The sequence below is a fragment of the Schistocerca piceifrons genome, chromosome X, assembly GCF_021461385.2.
Source record: "Schistocerca piceifrons isolate TAMUIC-IGC-003096 chromosome X, iqSchPice1.1, whole genome shotgun sequence".
In the NCBI taxonomy this organism is placed as follows: Eukaryota; Metazoa; Arthropoda; class Insecta; order Orthoptera; family Acrididae; genus Schistocerca; species Schistocerca piceifrons.
The window spans coordinates 509,154,523-509,178,107 of NC_060149.1; the positions used below are offsets into that span (position 1 = coordinate 509,154,523).

Consider the following 23,585-nt stretch of genomic DNA (forward strand, 5'->3'; position numbering starts at 1 on the left):
TTGACTGTGCAGAGATGTCGCTAAACCTGCAGAAAGATGTAAACAACCATGCATGAGCAGCGCCTATTAGACGGAGGGGGTCCGACAGCCGATCAGTTCCAGTCATTCCACCAGGAAGGAGGTACACGGCTCGTGTTGTCTGTACTTCAACCATGCCTAGACAGTCGATACCGCGGTTCGGGTGTGTCCGCATAGTTACTTTGTGCCAGGAAGGACTCTCAACAAGGTAAGTGTCCGGGCATCTCGGAGTGAACCAAAGCGATGTTGTTCGGACATGGAGGAGATACAGACAGAGGAACTGTCGATGACATGCCTCTCTCAGGCCGTCAAAGGGCTACTACTGCAGTGGATGACCGCTACCTACGGATTATAGCTCGGACTAACCCTGACAACAACGCCACCCTCTTAAATAATGCTTTTCGTGCAGCCACAGATCGTCGTGTTACGACTCAAACTGTGCGGAATAGGCTGCCTGATGAGCAACTTCACTCCCAACGTCCATGACGAGGTCCATCTTTGCAACCACGACACCATGCAGTGCAGTACAGATGGGCCCATCAACATGCCGAAGGGACCGCTCAGGATTGGTACCACGTTCTCTTCACCGATGAGTGTCGCGTATGCCTTCAACCAGACAATCGTCGGAGACGTGTTTGGAGGTAACCCGGTCAGGCTGAACGCCTTAGACACACTGTTCAGCGAGTGCCGTAAGATGGAGGTTCCCTGCTGTTTTGGGGCGGCATTATTTGGGGCTGACGTACGCCGCTGATGGTCATGGAAGGCACCGTAACGGCTGTACGATACGTGAATGCCATCCTCCGACCGATAGTGCAACCATATCGGCAGCATATTGGCGAGGCATTCGTCTTCATGGACGACAACTCGCGCCCCCAACGTGCACATCTTGTGAATGACTTCCTTCAGGATATCGACATCGCTCTACTAGAGTGGCCAGCATGTTCTTCAGACATGAACCCTATCTAACATGCCTGGGATAGAGTGAAAAGAACTGTTTCCGGGCGACGTGATCCATCAACCACTCTGAGGGATCTACTCCGAATCGCCATTGAGGAGTGGGGCAGTCTGGACAAAGAGTGCCGTGATGATGTGGCACCGCTACGTAATGCGAAACTGACCATTACATGCGACGAGTGGTGGGCCCGCTGGTATAAAAGGAGGCAGGAAATATTGTGTTGTCAATAGAAAATTAGTAACAGCAGGATGGGTCGGTCAGAAGGCCTCAGTGGCTTCGACTGCGAGCTACTCATTGTATTTAATCTGAGTAACAAATACATCAAGGAAATTTAAACCCTTCTAAACCTGCCCAAGTCGACCGTTGATTTGATTTTGAAATGGAAACGTGAAAAAACAACCACAGTTAAACCAAGACTAGGCACACCTTATGTACTGACAGACAGCGACAGTCGAGTACTGCGCAGGGTGGTTGTAAAACATCGCACGAAATCAGAGTAAGGAATCACACGTGTGTTTCAAAGTGCTGCCAGCTATCCAAGTAGCACAACGACAGTGCGAAGGGAGTTAAAAAGAATTGTTTACAATCGTCGAGCAGCTCCTCTTATACCAAACATTACTAAGTCAGTGCTAGGCGAAGCTTGAGGTTATGTAAGATTCGACGTCACTGGAGAGTCGATGACTGGGAAAGAGTGATTTGGAGTGATGGCATACTCTGTACCTTGCAGCAGTCTGATGGAAGGGTAAGGTTTGGCGTATGCCTGGAGAACGTTGCTTGCCAGCATGTGTAGGGCCAACAATGAAGCACGCAGAAGGTAGTGTTACGCCATGGGGGTATTTTCGTGGTTTGGGTGTGTTCCAATTGCTGCGCTTAAGATAACGCTAAATGTGCAAGGATATGAACACATTTTACAGCATTGTGTGCTGAGCAGAGTAAATGAACGTTTCGCAGACGACGATTGCATCAATGTAGTAATGTACCCTGTCGTAAAATAGCGTCTGTGAGATTGGTTTCTGGACAATAATAATCCTTAAATAGAATGGCCTACCCGGAGTCCCTACCTGAACATCTTCAAGATGAGTAAGAACGTCAATTTCGGTCCATAACCCAGTGTCCAACAGTACTACCTTCTCTGTTTTCGGTTCTTGAGTAAGAATCGTCCGCTAACATGTGTCCATGTAGTTTTGATAAAATAGTTCACCCCATGCTGAACTCACGTGGTTTTAGACGATCATAAGAATTAGTGCCTTTCAGTTTAAAGAATCCCTTCGACCACTAATTTCTTCCTCTGAAAATAACTTTGGAATAAATATTGGAAGTTCACTTAAACTGGACTGAACTCTTAGCTTCAGTTTGTAAGTAGGAGTCACCCCGTGAATCTGCAAGAGAAGTTTGTGCAATCACCATTCTCGAGATTCTCGAGCGGTACGACCCTGTCCTGTGAGGAGTTGCACATGAGAGCTCTTGCCAACTACAATTGGTGATGAACCCTTGTGTGCGACTGTTTTAGTGCGTTCGTCATTTCGCCCACATCACTATATGCCCTGGGGAAATGTCTTGGGTAAGTACAGACAAGCGTAGAGAACATCACACACTCTGTATTCTTTATTTTCAACTAAATTACTGGAGCCCTTGTTACTAGTCTTAGACCTTAATACTTCTCACTGATCAACATTTCAGAAATACTCGTTCTCAACGAAGCTAACTCGACTGCATCCCACCCCATAATACTTCTTTCCTGAAACTCTTTGTATTGCGGGGACATAACAGTGGAAAGATCTTCTGAAACGTTACAGAAGTTACGTACGCTTCCTACTTCAGCCAGCCTCCACCAAAATTTCAATCTCTTCCATAACTACTTCAATATCGCAAACAGCCAAAGTTGCAAAGTAGCTCTGTTTATTACTTGATGATGACTAGCATCGGGTTTCTAGTCATAACACATTCTCAATTCATCCATCCAATCAGAATAGATATTACTCCACATGTCAAAAAATTATGACAATCATTATCCAAAGGAGTACAATACAAGTGATGATGATCACTTGCTTTGCACTCCTTTGGATGATTGTCATGATTTTTTGCTATATAGAGTAACATCTACTCTGACTGGATGGATGATCTGAGAATGGGTTATGAATAAAACCCGCAAATAGTCACCATCAAATAATAAAAAGAGTTATTTTTCAACTTTGGCTGTTTGTCATATTGAAATAGTACCACAAGTTGCTGACCCTTCAACATCCCAGCATACTGGAAACCCGTTTTCATAACTGTTTGCATTATCTCGATTCAGACTGGTCTCATTTCCCTCCACCGTAACCGCAAAACCTTATACAGAAACAGACTGTCTTCCCATTCTTAGGCGTCACTTCAACCTTCTAGATTGTCATTACCGAATGCATTTCAGACGAGCCTGACACTGGCTCAAGAATTAGTAATAGACGGCCTCACAAGAAAGTGAGGCATGCAGAACACATGGTCGGTTATCAATGTAATTTCGTACACGTACCCATCATAGTTAGGTACGTAAATGATTAGTCTCAACTCTCTGTGGTAAGTAGAACGACAATCAGTGTGTATTAGTGTAGTTTGTGTTGTTGCCAGGCCTGATAGAGTAACTACGGAGCGTAAACAGTGTCAGATGTTGAATAATCTGTGTGAAGCACACAGAGGTGCCATGCACTCGTGTGAGACAGCGTTATGACCACGGGTTAGAAAGGAGCCTCATTGTGGGTCTTGATTTGGTCTACTTGACGAATCGTGCAGTGTCCAGATTTGTCGGGCATTCGGAAGTGACAGTGGTCGGGTGGTGGACTACGAGGGAATGTGAGGGCAGTCGTACTCGTCGTCAAGGTTCTGGTCTATTACGTCTGACCGTCACAAAGGAGGATAGCCGTACTGTGCACCAAGCACCTCATAGTCCCTTCACAACTGTGTCTGCCATCCGACAACAAGCAATGCACTCCTTGAAACAATCTGTGTCGTCTCGTATCATTGGTAGGAGTCTAGAAGCAGTCGGACTATTGAGCACCGTTTCGTGCGCAGGCGACCGTAAACACTACAACACAAATTGGAACGTCTGGAGTGGTACTGAATAATGGTGTCGCATTGTGTTCAGTGAGGAATCGTGGCTCAACACTACCCCGGGCAATCGTCGACGGAGAATATGGTGGCGACCAGAGGAGAGGCTCCATTCTTCAAATATTTTAGAGATGCACAGCTGTATTACTCCTGGCGTCAAAGTGTGGGGAACCATGGGGTATGACATCGGGCCACGATTGTTACTAATTAGGAGAACTCTAGCGGCACAACGTTACGACATGGACATCTTCCCTCCTAACGTGCTACCTCTCATGCTGCACTATCGTGGCGCCATTTTTCAGCAAGACAATTCTCGTCCACACATAGTATGTGTCTGTATTATCTTTCTGCATGATGCTGAGGTACTGCAGTTTTCAGAAAGATACCGAGAGGTGTAACCGATAGGACATGAGTCAGAACATCTCAAACTCCAGCTCCGTCCCAGTGCCAGTATCAGGGATATCAAGGACCAGCTACTACAGCTGTGGACAGCTTGCTTCAAAAGAGGAAAAACGGCTTTTTAACACCCTTCCCAACCGAATCAATGTATCCATATAGGCGAGAGGGGAAGGGACGTCATCTTGACAAGTGGGTTCGTACTGCCAAATTATTTTCAAATTTCATTCAGTTTTGGAATCAATCCAATAAAATCACATACCCTCTCGACTCGTGGAGTTTCGATTCTTCCTCCCATGCTTCAACTTTTTTGTGAGACAGTGTATCAGTAATGTGTTTTTTTCTATAAACTTACTACTCTCATTTCTTCTCATTATTATTATTATTATTATTATTATTAGTAGTAGTAGTAGTAGTAGTAGTAGTATCATTAACATCATCATCAAAATCGTCGTTACTCACCGTGATTATTCATGTTGATTTTAGGTCACATATTTTTCAGAGGGATACAACAACTTCTGCTGATTGAAGTCATTGTATTTGAAATAAATCACACATGTCCTACACAACATTACCGTTTTCTGTCTACAATATTATTATATGATCAAGAAGTATCACACTCCTACTGTAACGATTTACTGTGATTACCGAAAATATGATGTTGGTTGCTGAAGATCGAAATTCACGTTCTTTTACGGTGCACGTGCAGTCGTGACTTAAAAAATGATAAATGATTTACGCTGCTAACTGTAAATTTTTTAGCATTATGTATTCGTAAATGAATCACAAGAATATATGGAATTCGAGACGCTTGATATACGATCTTTTGCTGAATTTTGTATTTGTATAGTTCCTTGTCCGATATGATTGAAGACCTAAAAGCCTGGTTTAACAAATAAATAACTAAAAATAAATACACACGGTCTACAGTGATTTTATCCTCATTAATGTTCCTGGGTGATCAAAAACTAAACCCGATACTGCCGAATTGATTTAATGTCTCTTTCCCGTAATACGTTAAGTTCGTACATATTTTCCGTTTGTATAGTGTCTCAATGTTGAACAGCGGCTAGAATACGTTTTACGAACACTGCAGAGATCTATGAGCAAAGAGCATGTAGGTGTGTCGCCTAAGGCGCCATTTGCACACCTGCTACATCCTTCTAGGAAGTGTTTAATAAAACATATGAAGGGATTGCCGTTCCAAGACTTTGCACTGCAATAACTACGGATTTAACCTTCACCGCGAGAATGCATATCCCCGTGTTGAAACAACTACACGTAGCTATTTAAGCTGTTTTCTTTAGCATCAAATACAGTTTAAAGCTGTAACCCGTCATTTTAATCCACTGAACTACGTTCAGAGTTTCGTCTACTTATGGACTTTGAGATTTAGCTCATGTTTATTGTTTACTAAAAAGTTTTTCCAGCCTCTTGAATTTAAACATTTATATCAGCAAATCCATGACTTCCGTGGTTATTGTATTTATCTTCTGAATTTTTGCCTTCTGAAACAACAGATTCGCTGCTTCTGTTAAGCTTGTGAGGTTGTGTGTTAGTATGGCCATGGAGTAAAATATATTATAAACAATGTGTTATATGTCTATTTATCACATCCATACGTTCAAACATTTTTAATGTCTGAATATTCAGCATGGACGTCCATACGTTCATACATTTTTAATGTCTGAATATTCAGCATGGACGAAATAAGTGGTTCCAAGATTTAAAAAAAGTCACACAAGCACACTGGCAGCTACATAAATAACACAGATGATTCTCCTTGATCAGCCTCTGTCGTGATGTCATTGTTGGAGCGTCAAACAAGCTGTCATAACGATGAAATGATTCCTAATTCCATTGTATTTAATGTATTATTCATTTAGCTTGAATACCAATTTACAGTATAATCACTGAGTTATTATTAACAAGGGGTCCGTCATGGTGTGGCAGTTTTTTAAGCATGCAAGTCTTGTTTATAGCGTGTTAAATGAACTGCGTTGATATGATGAAAGTTGTTTTCTGTTTCGGGAAGTTAAAAATATAAAGTATACCACAATACCACCAAACTAAAAACATACAGGAATGGCAATGTTATGTGCAGGGTGTCCCAAAAAAACACCGACCACGCTAGAAGTCAAACTGATCGGTTTCCAAGAAGGAACTCATATCAGGAAATGCACGACTTGCGCTCTGGAGAGCATCGAAGTCTGAGAACGAACGATTGTGACGGTTTGTTCTGATTCGTTTTGGTTCTGAATACGAAAAGTATACAACCTTTTAGCCATCTGTGTACTGCGAATGGACGACCTGAGCAGATACGTGCAACCATTTAGCCATTGTGTACTGTGGATGGACAATCTGAGGCTAATAACACTCCTGTCGCCAGATCTGACGCCTCTCGACTATTTTCCGTGGAGTAATATGAAGAGTATGGTGCATGACACACCTGTCACGTCAGCGGAGGACCTTATTTCTCGCTTCCATGGAGTGACTAAAATACTTCAAAGGCAACCGCACGTATTGGTTCATACGCGTGAGGCTCAGCATCGCCGATGTACACTCTGAATTGACGTAGGAGGTACGCAGTTCGAAGCCCGTCTTTAATATAGACAGCGCGATGTGCTATTCTTGTTCGATTTATTGACGTAATGTGGAACGCACACACATCCCTAACTTCGACGGTCTCCAGTGGACAAGCCGTGCGTTTCCGGATACGAGTGCATTCTTGAATGTACTACGGGAGGACATTGATTGGTTTTTCAAGAAGGAACCCATATCCAAAAATGCACAACTTATCCATTGGAGACAGTCGAAGTTAGGGATGTGTGTGCGTTCCACATTACGTCAATAAACTGAACGTGAACCAGCACATCGCGCAGTCTACATTAAAAACGGGCTTCGAACTGCGTACCTCCTACGTCAATGCAGAGCTTACATCGGCGATGCTCAGCCTGACGCACATGAACCAATACGTACGGTTGCCTCTGAAGTACTTTAGTCGTTCTGTCGAAGCGAACAGTAAGGTCCTCCGCCGACGTGACAGGTGTGCCCATGCACCTTGCCCTTCATACTACTCCATATAAAACAGTCGAGGGCTCTCAGATCTGTCGACCGGAATGTTATTAATCTCAGGTTGTCCATCCGCAGTACACAATGACTAAAGGGTTGCATGTCTCGGCTCAGGTCGTCCATTCGCATTACACAGATGGCTAAAAGTCTGTATGCCTTCCGTATTCATCAATTTGAACAGCATTTTGTTCAGGCGACTAAATTAAAGGTAATCGATATTTACAGGGTAGACGTTTTAATTAATTCCTGTTGATCAAAATATCACACTAAGCTGAAACTAGGTGTCTGACAGCCTAGATATTCTAAATTCCTTCTCTTGTTTGGAAACATATCTAAAATTAACTTACGCAGTACATTCATGTCAGGTTTGGCAGGATTAGCTCGCTGAAGCTCCCCCCCCCCCCCCCCCCATTACACCTATTATTTCATAGCGAATAAGAGGTGATTCTGGCTCTCAATAAGTGTTAGCAACGTTATGCTTAAGGAGGCAAACCAGGGCAGGAACTTTTTTAACCCCAATTTTTTATTGGCTTAAAATGTTCCTTAGAGAGTCTATTTTTAAGATTCATTCATGTAAAGTGTGCCAAAAATACTAAAATATGATAAAACCGCGATTTACTGCATGGGTGTCTGGTGCTCATGGGCACTCGAATGCGACCTATGCAATACCATAATAGCTGCCGACGGAACAGGGCTCCTGTTAGTTTCGGATAGTATCACAGAGAGCATTACTATCAACTAAAATACTATTGTCAACAAAATTTCTTTTCGTAATATGACTCGTTCATGGTAAACATTCTGAAAGCACGTCCTTGTCTCACATCTTTCTAACTTGTCATGTCGCATGTTTTTATACGAAGTAACACAAGAGTGTTTGAAAATGGAAAACAATTTTATTTGTACCGCTGGAAAAGGTTCTAAAATTAATCCCAGTCGTGCAAAAAACGCGTCGATTGGTAAGCGGAAGCCAGTTAATCAATATAATTTCATCAAAATGAGAGTGTTTGGACATCGCAGAGAAAAAAAAGCCAACTGTACTGTGCTGGCATTGCCAATAAAAGGTTTGTTCAGTTCCAATATTATAAAACACAAGTTTGAACTTTAAACGCAACATTTTGGCGAGAGCTATAATTCATGAAATATACATGCCATTACATTATACCTTTTTGTGACTTGAGTCGGCGCTTTTTCTATTGTAGTTCGCAGGATTTTTGCGATGTATTCTATTCCAATTTTTGGTGAACGAATTTGTAACGGCTATTTTTTCAACAAAATTGACTTTTATTTCAAAGAACCGCTATTTTTAAAAAAAATAAATAAACCTGCGTACTGTGCTAATCGCTGTTAATGTAGTGAAACTGGATGCAGATCATCTATGAAAAAAGAAAATACACGGAGGGTTCGATGACTCTCCGACGACGGCGTCGTTCTAGACGGCAAAAGCTAGGGCTGGACAATGACGGGGTCGGAGATCCCCTCGTCAACTTTCAGCACAAAAGTTCCAGCAGTCGCCCCACGGGATTTGACGAAATCACGAACAACATCAATCTGGATGGCCAGATGGAGTTTTACCTACATCTGTATGATTATTCTGCAATTTGCAGTTCAGTGCCTGGCAGAGGGTTCACCGAGCCACCGTAAAGCTATTTCTCTACTGTTCCAGTCTCAAACAGCGCGGGAAAAGCGAACACTAAAATCTTTCCGTGAGTGCTCGGATTTCTCTTATTTTATTACAACGATCATTTTTCCCTATGTAGGTGGCCGCCAACAAAATATTTTCGCATTCAGAGGAGAAAGTTGGCGACTGAAATTTCACGATAACATCCTGCCACAACGAGAAATGCCTTTCTTTTAATGACTGCCACCCACTTCGTGTGTCATATCTGTGATGCTCTCTTTCCTGTTTCGCGGCACTGCAAAACGAGCTCCCCTTCTTTCAATTTTTTCGATGTCCTCCGTCAGTCTTATCTGATACGAAACCCACACCTCGCAGCAGTACTGCAGAAGACGATGGACGAGCGTAGCGTAAGCAGACTCTTTACTAGAGCTGCTGCATCTTCTACATGTTTTACCAATAAAACGTAGTTTTTGGCTTGCTTTCCACACAACTCTTAATGATTGTTCCAATTCAAGTTATTCCTAACTGTAATCCTTAGGTACGAGATGAAAAGTAACGCCTACGAAGTTTTTATGTGAAAACTCTTAAAGCTTTTTTAAATAAATCATAAATTATCAACATTCTATATCGTTATTGTTCATGTCTACATACACTATGTGGTCAGAAGTATCCGTACACCCCAAAAAGCCTCGTGGAGACTGGGTGTTGTGTGCTGTCCTTAGGTTAGTTAGGTTTAAGTAGTTCTAAGTTGTAGGGGACTGATGACCATAGATGTTAAGTCCCATAGTGCTCAGAGCCATTTGAATCATTTGAACACCCCAAGAACATACGTTTTTCATATTAAGTGCACTGTGCTGCAACCTGCTGCCAGGTACAATGGTTAGCACACTGGACTCGCATTCTGGAGGACGACGGTTCGATCCAGCGTCCGGCCATCCTGATTTAGGTTTTCCGTGATTTCCCTAAATCGCTCCAGGCAAATGCCGGGATGGTTCCTTTGAAAGGGCACGGCCGACATCCTTCCCTAATCCGATGGGACCGATGACCTCGCAGTTTGGTCTCTTCCCCCAAACAACCCAACCCAGGTACTCCATATCAGCGACCTCAGTACTCATGGGGCGCTGCGCGGAACTCACGGACTTAGAACGTGGTCAGGCGATTGAGCGTCACTTGCGTCATACGTCCGTACGCGAGATTTCCACATTCCTGAACATCCCTAGATCCACTGTTTCCGGTTTGATGGTGAAGTGGAAACGTAAAGGGACAGGTACAGCACAAAATCGTACGGGCTGGCCGCGTCTGTTGACTGACAGAGACCACCGACAGTTGAAGAGGGTCCTAATGTGTTAGGCAGGCATTTATTCAGACCATCACAAAGGAATTCCAAATTGCATCAGGATCCACTGCAAGTACTATGACAGTTAGGTGGGAAGTGAGAAAACGGATTTCATGGTCAAGCGGCTGCTCATAAGACACACATCATGCCGGTAAATACCATACGACGCCTCGCTTGGTGTAAGGAGCGTGAACATTGGACGATTGAACAGTGGAAAAACGTTGTGTGGAGGGACGAATCATGGTACACAATGTGGCGACCCACTGGCAGGGTGTGGGTATGGCGAATGTTCGGTGAACGTCATCCGTCAGCGTGTGTAGTGCTGACAGTGAAACTCTGAGGCGGTGGTGTTAAAGGTGTGGCCGTGTTTTTCATGGTGGAGGCTTGTACCCCTTGTTGTTTTCCGTGGCACTATCACAGCAAGGGCCTATACTGACGTATTAAGCACCTTCTTGCTTCCCACTGTTGAAGATTAATTCTGGGATGGCGATTACATCTTTCAACACGATAGAGCACCTGTTCATAATGCACGGCCTGTGGCGGAGTGGTTACACGGAAATAACATCCCTGTAATAGACTGGCCTGCACAGAGTCCTGACCTGAATCCTATAGAACATCTTTGTGAGGTTTTGGAACGCTGACTTCGTGCCAGGCGTCACCAACCGACATCGATACCTCTCATCAGAGCAGCACTCCGTGAAGAATGGGCTGCCATTCCCCAAGAAACCTTACAGCACCTGATTGAACGTGTCTGCGAGAGTGGAACCTTTCATCAAGGCTAAGGGTGGACCAACACTATATTGAATTCCAGCATTATCGATGAAGGGCGCCACGAACTTGTAAGTCATTTTCAGTCCGGTGTCCGGATACTTTTGATTACATAGTGTATATATTTCTCAAAATAGTCACCCTGCAAACGAACACATTTCTCCTAACGAGTGACCAGTTTGTCAATAAAGTCACTGTAGAATGTTTGACTTAGTTAGTGGAGTCTGCTTGCACCGTTTCATCACTATCAAAGTGAATTCCTCGAAGGTGTCCTTAAAGTTTTGGAAACACATGACAATCGGGTGGGACCAGTCGGGACTGTGTGGAGAATGGTCGGTAAAAGTGAATCGAAGGCGTCGGATCTCTGCAGATGTAGCAGCGCTCGTGTGAGTTCTTAAATTGTCGTGCTGAAGGAGAGGATGCTCCATGTGTGGACGAACTCATCCAATTCCAAACTCGATTACAGCATTCTGCCGGCCGTGGTGGCCGAGCGGTTCTAGGTGCTACAGTCAGGAACCGCGCGACCGCTACGGTCGCAGGTTCGAATCCTGCCTCGGACATGGATGTGTGTGATTTCCTTAGGTTAGTTAGGTTTAAGTAGTTCTAAGTTCTAGGGGACTGATGATCTTAGAAGTCCCATAGTGCTCCGAGCGATTTGAACAGCATGCTGTTTCCCACGGACCGACATACGAGTAGTTCGTGTTATACGCTACAATTGTAGAGGCAAAGGGCTGCAAACATGTAGATATGAAGAATAAAGATGTTTAGTGTTCATAATGTTTGCTTTTATTTAAAAAGCTTTAAGAGTTTTCACATAAAAAATTCGCTGGCATTATTTTTCAGCTTTCCAACGTATTTAATAGAATTCACAGCCTTTACATTTGTGTGATTCATCATGTAACCGAAATTCAGCGGATTCCTTTTAGTATTCGTGTGGATTACTGCACACTTTTCATTATTTAGAGTCATTTGCCACTTTTCGCACCATACAGGTATCTTTGTTTTGCACAACTATTCAATATGAGAACAGTGACTTACTGCCTCTTCACTTTGATCAGTGTGAAGACGAGAGACAATATGTAGTACGAACCGATAACACTGTACGATTTGTTTGCTCGTTAGTATTGGGCATTGTTACTGCGTTAGAGCCACCGTAGAATAATAACACTTTTTCGCCCAGTTTTGAATGAAATGTCACCTTCTCTGACTTGAATTCTGACTTAAAAACAGAAATACATGCCCCCACAACAAACCCTCACAGCGTGTTATATAGATTCATACACACCTTCCACATTCCCATTTTTAATAGGTTCGAATTCCAGGGTAACCTTGGGGAAGGGGATTCCTGTTACTATATGTAGCTCTAAGAGTGTGAAATGCAACTGATGCGTGGCGTTTTTCGGTGCATTTGGTTCGGAACTATGGAAGAAACTGTACGCGAACGCACAGAATAACAACGTCTGAGAATTCCAGCCGGCCGAGGTTGCCGAGCGGTTCTAAGCGCTACAGTCTGGAACCGCGCGACCGCTACAGTCGCAGGTGCGAATCCTGCCTCGGGCATGGATGTTTGTGATGTCCTTAGGTTAGTTAGGTTTAAGTAGTTCTAAGTTCTAGGGGACTGATGACCTCAGAAGTTAAGTCCCATAGTGCTCAGAGCCATTTGAACCATTTTGAGAATTCTACAAACGTGCTATTCTCTTTGAAGAGGTTTTGTTTTCCTGCAGACAGTGTCATCATCAGAGAGCAAGCAGTTGGTCGCGTTTCGTAAAGAAGAGGAAGATTCTCATTGAAGAACCCTTCCTCACATTCTCCATTCCCTGAAATAATTCAGGAATACCACGGAAAATGGAAGCCCCTTTACAGAACAGAAGTGGAACCTGACATGGAAAGCAGCACACACACTACACCTGTGGTCATTTTAGGCATCTCATGTGGCCGTTTTATGGGCTCAGGGTTTAAGTGACCTGAACTATATTCTTCCTGGTGTTGTCCTAACCTTATCGCACGTGGACGAGGTAGTACCTTTATGAAAGGTACGAGAACCATACTAAGTGATAACAAATAAAACTAGCGTGTTCTCTAGAAGCACATTAATTGTATATCTCCCAGTTAAATATGAAAGCCAGCTTGTCACAGCAAAGAATACACAGAGTTAAGAAAAAATGGCATGTGGCACATTTCTCTAATGGAGTTCTGAAAACTACCAGTACAAATTAAAAACCCTATAAAACATGAGATGGTCTAAAACCACCCCAAAATTACGGAGTCCAGACCACGTGTTCTTTGGACATGAATAATTTTATATCATCTCCCAACGTGACGTGAAACTCCAACATTGGTCCAAAACTACATACCAGACATTAATACATTAACCCTATGCGACCAAAACTACATATCAGACATTAATACATTAACCCTAAGCGAAGGGCACGCCAGTGGAAATGGATATCTCCCTCTGTTGCGTCCGCAGCTCGTGCTCTAGTGGCTACCTCTGGATCACGGGGTCCCGGATTCGATTCCAGGCCGAGTTGGGGATTTTCTCTGCCCGGGGACTGGGTGTTTATGTTGTCCTCGTCATTTCATCATCATCATTTGTAGCAATGGCTAAATTGGACTGAGTAAAAAACTGGGCTGTGTAAAAGTTGCAACTCTGTACGGGCGCTGATGACTGCGCAGTTGAGCGCCCTACAAACCAAACATCATCATCATCATCCCTCTGTTGCCCTGATACTTCCCAAGTCAATATACTCGTGAATGCAATTCCTGGTTGTTTGATTTAACAAATTTTAGAAAATTCAACTGAATAAAGATTATATTTCAATACGAATAACTGGAAACAACAAAATGTATCAACTACTGGTGAATCTTCCGGACTGCGTGGTCGTAGTCCATGAGGCATTTCGTTCAGAGCGGCCGTGGGCTTTTTCAAATGTGCCTCTGGTTCCGTTGAGTCGGACGTCGGAGAGCGCTATAAGTGCCCTGATAAGTGAATATAATCGTCAGGGATAATTCTTGTCAGAGATAAGACTTAAATATCGAACTGTCGTCTTTCAAAGATAAAACTTAGCTATCGATTCTGTAGAGCTAATGTCGATTTATCAGTAAGTTTCGTGTCTTCTTCTCTGTTAAAATTGTTCTCATTTTCATATATTTCTATCTATTCGCTATTTAGCCGTAGATTATAGTAAGTCATTGTAGATAAAATTTAGGTTTCTGAAAACCTCACTACATGTTTTCTTGACTGAAAAGTTTCATGGACCACGGCCGTACAACCCGGGAGATTCATCAGAGTCTAAGACATCTTCACTTTATGAACAAGAATCAAGACTCTGTGATACATGCCAGGCCACACAAATATAAGGCTATGTATTCTAGCTGCTGCCGACTCCATCGGCACATACACACACACACACACACACACACACACACACACACACACACACACACATACACACACACACCACAGTATACAAGCCGCTAACGGCCGGAAGCCCAAAGAAAGTAGAACCCCGATGATATAGCAGCCACGAACTTAGAGAAGTAGAATGTCATCGAGATTCAATTCGTGCGTGAATAGAGGGATGTGAGTGGTGATTAAATGAGGGTAGATAAAATAGATTCCTTTTCACACGTCCTATTTGCGAGTCCTGTAATTTCGGGATTCTGCTAACTCTCCTACTACTGAAACCATGAAGTGCAAAGACATGTTACAGGGTGGAATGGACATGAAACAGCACTAACCTTGGATAATTAATCTAAGTTCAGAGCCAAAATTCGATTTGTGTCTTAGCATTGTGCCACATTTTTATAACACATGCAACTTATTAAGCATAAGCTCCAATATTAATGCTGACGAATTTATTCTAAACTATAAATATACTTTATCGACATCCTTAATTCTTTAATTCAATATCTCCTATTGTAATAATAGTATTGATCGTTTGAGTACGTCAACTTACCATGAAATACATTATCACAGGGAGTATCTTCGTCGTAGTTGCCAAACGGAGAGCTGAATCTGTAACAATGCAGGCATTAACATTAGAAAATGAAACTTACAGGAAAACAGAATAGTCGCTGTCATCAGATAGCAACATGATAATTCATTCTCACAGAAAATTTAGATAGCTTAAAAAAGCAGACTCAGTGGTTAAACAGTTGTGCAATCAATCATAGCAGCTGTACGAAAACCGCCAATAAAAGAAACTTATGAATATTACCATTTAATGTCGAGTCAATGACGAGATTATTAGAGGTTCAAACAAGTTTAGACAGGAACAATCCTTCAAGAGATTTAGGAATTCACGATAAACCCATACCTTGACGACTTAACTGCGATTTCAATCCTGCTCCTCCTGAGTGGGAGCCACCTATGTACGGTTAGCTTATTCACCACAATTTTACAGGATTGAGTAATGTGGTAGAAGAGATGTTTGTCTGTTGGTAAAATTTAGAGAGCCCTGAAACATTCTATGCCTATCTGAGTACCACGTACCAACAGTATCATATGTAAAAGATTGCATTCTAGCGTCTTACTCGTATAGAACTAAAATGTGAAAAGGAGGAGTTGATACGTACATTAAGACACAACACAAATTCAAAAACATTGAAAGTAGTAGACTTTGTAGTAATCAATACACAGCAGCGAGTGATTGTGAATTAATACTGAATAATAGTTCGCTTTTTATTGTAATTGTATGTAGCTTCCGAACGCGAAATTTTGAACTGTTTAAGAGGACTATAGCTTCCCTACTACGCTATCTGTTAGACACCAGAAAGCAGTTAGTCTGTGGTGACTTGAATACAGTTTTTCTTAAAGATTCCGACTGGAAAAGTGACCTGTTAACCTTATTTTGATCCTACAATTTGACCTCAACAATAAAATTTCCTACTTGGGTGGATGAAAACATTGGATCCCAGTTGATAATGTTTTATCTGATGAGCCTCAGAAGAAAAAAAAGAACTCAATAACAAATTCTCTCTCTGATCATGATGCACAGGTAGGGTAAATGAGACAGTATCTCACATATTACATACTTCTCAGTGGAAATCAGGAGGAACAATTAATGATTCCAAGAAAAACATTTTTAAGAATAGTTCACAAGATATGGCCTAAGACGTTATTCACTATGAATGAAACACTAAACGCAAATTTAATCTATTCTATTATAAATTCATACAATCATTTGAAAATAGTTTTCCACGTAAGCTAATCAGGAAGGACATTCGAAAGCCATGTAAAGAAAACTTGGTTCTGTAGCGGGATTAAAAGGTCCTCAAGTAGTTGTACGCTACACTACTCAAAATTAATCAGAAAAGTATTAATAAATCGAGAAACATCGATAGTATGTCAGTTATCAGTAATTGGCGTAAGAGACTTAAGGCTACATGGATTGTAGTAAAACAAGAGACAGGACAACAAGCTATGGAATTGGATAACATCACTGTTAATTCACTCACAGCTAGCATATATGTTTAACAATCATTTCTTAAGTGTATTAGAACTATAGGGACAAACAGTTCAAGAGAAAAATCAGAAGAGCATGTTGAACATGCAACTTACATAAAATTCAGTCATATGGATGTCTCACGCATTTCTCATCCTGAAATTAACGAAATTACATATTTTCTCAAAAATAAAAGCTCATATGGATTTTTAATGGAGTTTCCAGCAGAGTACTAAAGACTTCTTTCCATTCACAAACACTGGCTTTTATGAAATATATAGTGTATCAATAACGCAGGGTGTTTTTCCAGAGACTGAAATATTCCGTTGTTAAACCACTATATAAGATAGATGATAGATGTCAATAACTACCCACCCATTTCACTACTGACAACATATACTCACCAGATTTGACAAGCACAAAATAACAAATTAACACCAGCTGATATTTTCTGCGATCTATCAAGGCATTTGACTCCATGAATGTCAACATTCTCCTGGATAAACCGAACTTTTATGAAACTGATTGTAATAGCAAACCAGTGGATAATATCATATCTAACTGAAATAATGCAGAAAGTTATATTTAGTAATTCAGTCAATATAAGCGGGCAAGAGTCTTCTGACTGGGGAGAAATCATTTAGGGATTCCACAACGCTCGATCTTAGTTCCACTATTCCTTCTCATATATGCAAATGACTTTCTGTCTAACATACAGCAAACAAAATTAGTTCTTTTTGAGAATGATATTAGTGCTGTAATCAATCAAAACAAACAGCTAGCCATAGAAGAAACGGTAAATAATGTTCTTGAAAGTATTAGTGAGTGGCTTTCTGTGATGGTCTCACTCTCAATTTAAAAAAGACGATACTTCTTTGTGTCAGCATGATAATGCACATTGTCATAAAGCAACATGTGGGAGACAATTTTTGGACACTAACATTGCTGAAACGGACTGGCCTGCCCAGAGTCGCGACATGAACCAATGGAACACCTTCGGGATGATTTAGAATGTAGACTTCGCTCGATATCCTAGCATCCAACATCACTACCTTCCTTGACTTATGTTCCTGACGAAGTATCGGCTCCCAAACTTCCACAGACATTCAGGTGCCTCGCTGAAAGAATCTTCAGAAGAGTTCAATCCGTCATAAAGGCAACACAAAAGCGACGCACCCCAACTGATGGCCACTAATAGGATGGATACTTTTGATCAGATAGTGTTATTGAGACCTTTATCAGATCGGACAAAGAGGGGGCTTCAACAGTATTCAACGACAAGTAACACCATTGATCTCAGGCTTGTTTGAATAGTGAGAGAGTCTAACAAGAATGCGGGCAAATCCCTCATAGGATGCACTTGAATATTAACGCCTTATATGTCGCGAAAATTTATTTTGACCATTTCAAGAGCTGATTTTTCAGGGAAGATTATACGAATAGTCATCATCATTCTACCTATCGTTAGTGTGAAAAGATAGAAATAAATTAAATTACGATGATAGTAGCTCGCAGAGAGGTGTATAAGTAGTCACTCTTTCCACAATGCATCCCTTTATAGTGATTCGAAGAATATAGATATAGATGTAGACAGCAGAATCTATTGTACAACATAAGCCAATGATAGTAATAAAACGTCATAAACTTGTCAGAAAGTGCATCAGAAGTCTAAGATTAATACTCAACACAAAATAGTGCCTTGAGAACCATGCAATCTTTCGTGGATGATTAGTCGAATACTTATAAACACTATGGTCCTGTTGAAAATCTTTATTGCTTTGAACAAGTCTTACAGGGCTCAAAGTAAAGAATTTATTCTGTCTACTATTATTGTATGAGACTTCTCCTTTGTTTGAAGATCACAAACTGTACAGGCACCACAGCACAACCGTCGGATCCTGGCAACGATGTCCCCAGTAACAATGAATCTTCCACATTTGGATTTCTCACAGGATGAAACTGAGAATCCGAAATACAAATATCTACGTACAGTGCATTTAATCACTTTTCATCCAGCATATTTGAAAAATTATTGCTTAAACCATAGACCGCAAGGAAGAGCTCTACTGATAGAAGTCAGTTGACACCATTTACACCCCTGGAAATGAAAAAAAGAACACATTGACACCGGTGTGTCAGACCCACCATACTTGCTCCGGACACTGCGAGAGGGCTGTACAAGCAATGATCACACGCACGGCACAGCGGACACACCAGGAACCGCGGTGTTGGCCGTCGAATGGCGCTAGCTGCGCAGCATTTGTGCACCGCCGCCGTCAGTGTCAGCCAGTTTGCCGTGGCATACGGAGCTCCATCGCAGTCTTTAACACTGGTAGCATGCCGCGACTGCGTGGACGTGAACCGTATGTGCAGTTGACGGACTTTGAGCGAGGGCGTATAGTGGGCATGCGGGAGGCCGGGTGGACGTACCGCCGAATTGCTCAACACGTGGGGCGTGAGGTCTCCACAGTACATCGATGTTGTCGCCAGTGGTCGGCGGAAGGTGCACGTGCCCGTCGACCTGGGACCGGACCGCAGCGACGCACGGATGCACGCCAAGACCGTAGGATCCTACGCAGTGCCGTAGGGGACCGCACCGCCACTTCCCAGCAAATTAGGGACACTGTTGCTCCTGGGGTATCGGCGAGGACCATTCGCAACCGTCTCCATGAAGCTGGGCTACGGTCCCGCACACCGTTAGGCCGTCTTCCGCTCACGCCCCAACATCGTGCAGCCCGCCTCCAGTGGTGTCGCGACAGGCGTGAATGGAGGGACGAATGGAGACGTGTCGTCTTCAGCGATGAGAGTCGCTTCTGCCTTGGTGCCAATGATGGTCGTATGCGTGTTTGGCGCCGTGCAGGTGAGCGCCACAATCAGGACTGCATACGACCGAGGCACACAGGGCCAACACCCGGCATCATGGTGTGGGGAGCGATCTCCTACACTGGCCGTACACCACTGGTGATCGTCGAGGGGACACTGAATAGTGCACGGTACATCCAAACCGTCATCGAACCCATCGTTCTACCATTCCTAGACCGGCAAGGGAACTTGCTGTTCCAACAGGACAATGCACGTCCGCATGTATCCCGTGCCACCCAACGTGCTCTAGAAGGTGTAAGTCAACTACCCTGGCCAGCAAGATCTCCGGATCTGTCCCCCATTGAGCATGTTTGGGACTGGATGAAGCGTCGTCTCACGCGGTCTGCACATCCAGCACGAACGCTGGTCCAACTGAGGCGCCAGGTGGAAATCGCATGGCAAGCCGTTCCACAGGACTACATCCAGCATCTCTACGATCGTCTCCATGGGAGAATAGCAGCCTGCATTGCTGCGAAAGGTGGATATACACTGTACTAGTGCCGACATTGTGCATGCTCTGGTGCCTGTGTCTATGTGCCTGTGGTTCTGTCAGTGTGATCATGTGATGTATCTGACCCCAGGAATGTGTCAATAAAGTTTCCCCTTCCTGGGACAATGAATTCACGGTGTTCTTATTTCAATTTCCAGGAGTGTATTTCCGACATGATGATACTACAGAATATACATATGTCCAGAGTTTCTTCTATTTACGTTAAGCTGTCGAGGAACTATCATAAAAATGAGAAAGTTGTTTGTATCTTCCTGTATTTAATGTAACTATTCAAATCATGTACATCAAAACGTCATGGAAAATCGACTAGAAATACCAGAAAAGACCACCCATGCCATGTCATAGACACATCGTCAAAAAGAAATGATGTTTGACACTTTATTGCAGAGACAATCTTTTTCAGAGACTTCTTGCCTGCAGAAAAATTAATTTTATATGTTATACAGTTACCAAGGAAATAAAATTGAAAGCAGCAATAAAGTGTGGATTACCGACACAAAATGACGTTGGTTGATTTTCCTCAAGGTGGAAATCAACTCGTTTTCTTTTGTCTTGAATACAATACGTACCACGACAGGTACCTCAGTCGGGAGAGACGCGATTAAGGGTGCCCATCCTGTTCGTGGGATTCACGACAGATTTGGAATCGCACTGTCAACAATGATTGATTTAACGATGAAAATAACGGCTGAACATTAGGAGTACTCTGAATCAGCTAAGAATGGCAAGTATATCGACACCCATTTGTTCAACATGTGTGTATGCCACACAGGATACCGTTCCTCCTCCCTGCAGCTGCCTCTAAAAGACTGACGCACACTCCGAGAACATACCTCAAACAGGTTTCTAATGGAATATATTCACCAGCAGTACATTGTGTAGTTTTTAAGTCGCGCCGGCCGTAGTGGCCGAGCGGTTCTAGGCGCTACAGTCTGGAACCGCGCGACCGCTACGGTCGCAGGTTCGAATCCTGCCTCGGGCATGGATGTGTGTGATGTCCTTAGGTTAGTTAGGTTTAAGTAGTTCTAAGTTCTAGGGGACTGATGACCTCAGCAGTTAAGTCCCATAGTGCCCAGAGCCATTTGAACCATTTTTTTCAAGTTCTGTACATATATCAAGCGGATTATCAGTCTTCTGACTTATTTGATGCAGCCCACAGCGACTCTCTCTCCCGTGTCGTACTTATCATCAGAGAGGTATTTAGACTCAACGTTCTGAACTGTTTGTTGGATATAATCCATCTTCCCTAATATTTCAAAACATGTCCAATCATTATATCACTTCTTATAATCATTGTTTCCACGTATCTCTTTCATCGTCGATTTCGCGGTGAACCTCCTTCTTTCTTACCTTTTGAGCCTACTTAATTTTCAGCGCCCTTCTACAGTACCACATCTCGAACGATTCGAATCTCCTTTTCCTGGTTTTCCAACGGTCTGTTGTTCACGTCCACGTAGTGCTGTGACCCAGACGTACATTCTCAAACTGCTTCCTCATGTTAAGGCCTACGATTGATATTATGAGACTTGTTTAGCGAGGAATGATCACTGTGTGTGTGCTAGTCAGTTTCCCATATCCTCTTACTTCGTCCGTCATGTGTTGTTTTGCGCCCTTCACATGTTCCACTACGTAGGCTCCAAGTTAGTCAATTGCTAGTCTCATTTCTGTTGTGCCTCATACTTTCGTCTTTCTTTTGGTTTACTGTCAACACATACTCAGTGCTTCATTCCATTAAACAAGTCCTGTAATTGTTCTCTACTTTCACTGTGGGTACCCATATCATCAATGCATCTTATCATTGATATTTTTCACTCTGAGTTTTAATCCCTCTCCTGAACCTTTCTTTTATTACCGTCATCTCTTCTTCGCTGAACTTGCTGAACAGCTGGGGAGGAAGACACCGCCGTTCACTTAAAGCCCTTTTTAATACGAGCAATCCCTTCTTGCTTTTCCATTCTTATTGTTTCCTCTCGGTTCTTGTACATAAGGTACATTAACCGTCTTGAAATTACGGCTTATGACTATTTTCCTGGAAATTTCAAATGTTTTACACCACTTTGCATTGTCAAACACATTTTCTAGGTCCTCAGATCGTATGAAAATGTTTTGATTTTCCTGAAACTTTGACTCCATTATCAAGCCCAACATCAGGACTGTCTCTCAGATGGGTGTATCTTTCCAGAAGGCGAAGTTACCGTCATGTAACAGATCCTTAGTTCTCTTCTCCATATCACGTATTTTATTTCTGCTTCCACCAGCTTCTAACTGATTGCGGGGTATTTTTGGAATTTATCTGCCTCTGCGATCGTCAGAACTGATGATATCTTTATCGAAAGTCCGATGGTATGTCTCCAGCCTCATAGTGTCTACACACTAGCTAGAATAATTGTTTGGTTGCCGCTTCCCCCAGTGTCTCAGGAATTCCGAAGGAATGTTATCTGTTCTTTATGATTTGTTTCATCGTAAGTCTTCCAAAGCTCCGTCAAATTCTGACTCTAATACTATCTTCCAAATCATCTCTTCTTCTATCACGTCAGAACATTCCTTCCCTTGCAGCTATGGGCTTGTATCGTTGACGTCTATCTGTTATATAAATTATGGAACATGTTTTATGCTCAAGTGTTACGACGTTTCTGGGGAAGGAAAATCTCCTCTACAATAATCAAGAAGGTTGCTGCGAACAGGGGTCTTACGAAACTCAGGTCCCGCTGTTTGTCCATGACATCCAGAACGCCGTAGACGTCAGTGCTAAGTTTGATACCTGTTCCAAGACTTCAGGAAGGCATCTGATTCAGTTCCGAACTGCTGTCAAGCGAAAAAACGCACGAGCTTACAGAGTATTGGACCAGATTTTTTATTGGATCCAAGACTTCCTTGCAGATACAGTTCAACACGTCGCTCTTAGTGGAACAAAATCGACAGATGTAAAGGTAATTTCAGGAGTATTCAAAAGAAATATGGCAGGACGTTACTGTTTACAATGTACATAAATAACCTAGTGCATAGCGTCGGAAGTTCCATGAGGCTGTTTGCTGAGGATGGGGTTGTCTATAAAAATGTAGGAACGCGAGATAAATGTGGCGAACTGCAGGAAGACATGCAGTGGATTGGTGAAAGGTGCGGAGACTGGCAGTTGCCCCTGAACGTAAATGAATGTAACATATTGCGTTTAAATAGGCGAATAAATCCACTACTGTACAATTACAATTTCGGTGACAAATTAATGGAAACAGTAACTACCGTAAAATACCTAGGAGTAACTATCCGTTGCAATAGAAAGAGGAATGACCACATAAAGCAAATAATAGGAAAAGCACATGCCAGTTTGAGATTCATCAGAAGAATCTTATGGAAATGTAATTCATCCACGTAAAAAGTGGCTTATACAACAGTTGTTCGACCGATTCTTGAGTATCGCTTATCAGTGTGGCAACCTTACTAAGATGGATTAATAGAAGAAACAGACAAGACAGAACGGAGCGCGGCGCCAGAGCATTGCGGAGATGCACAACAAACTC

General features: G+C 42.6%; 1 long non-coding RNA gene across 1 annotated transcript in view; it reads right to left on the reverse strand.

The window, feature by feature from the left end:
* Positions 1 to 23,585, reverse strand: part of LOC124722328 — a 296,890-nt gene that overhangs the window by 133,939 nt on the left and 139,366 nt on the right. The window contains exon 2 of the long non-coding RNA XR_007006448.1: positions 15,207 to 15,265. This is a non-coding gene — a long non-coding RNA (uncharacterized LOC124722328). The remainder of the gene's footprint in view (positions 1 to 15,206; positions 15,266 to 23,585) is intronic.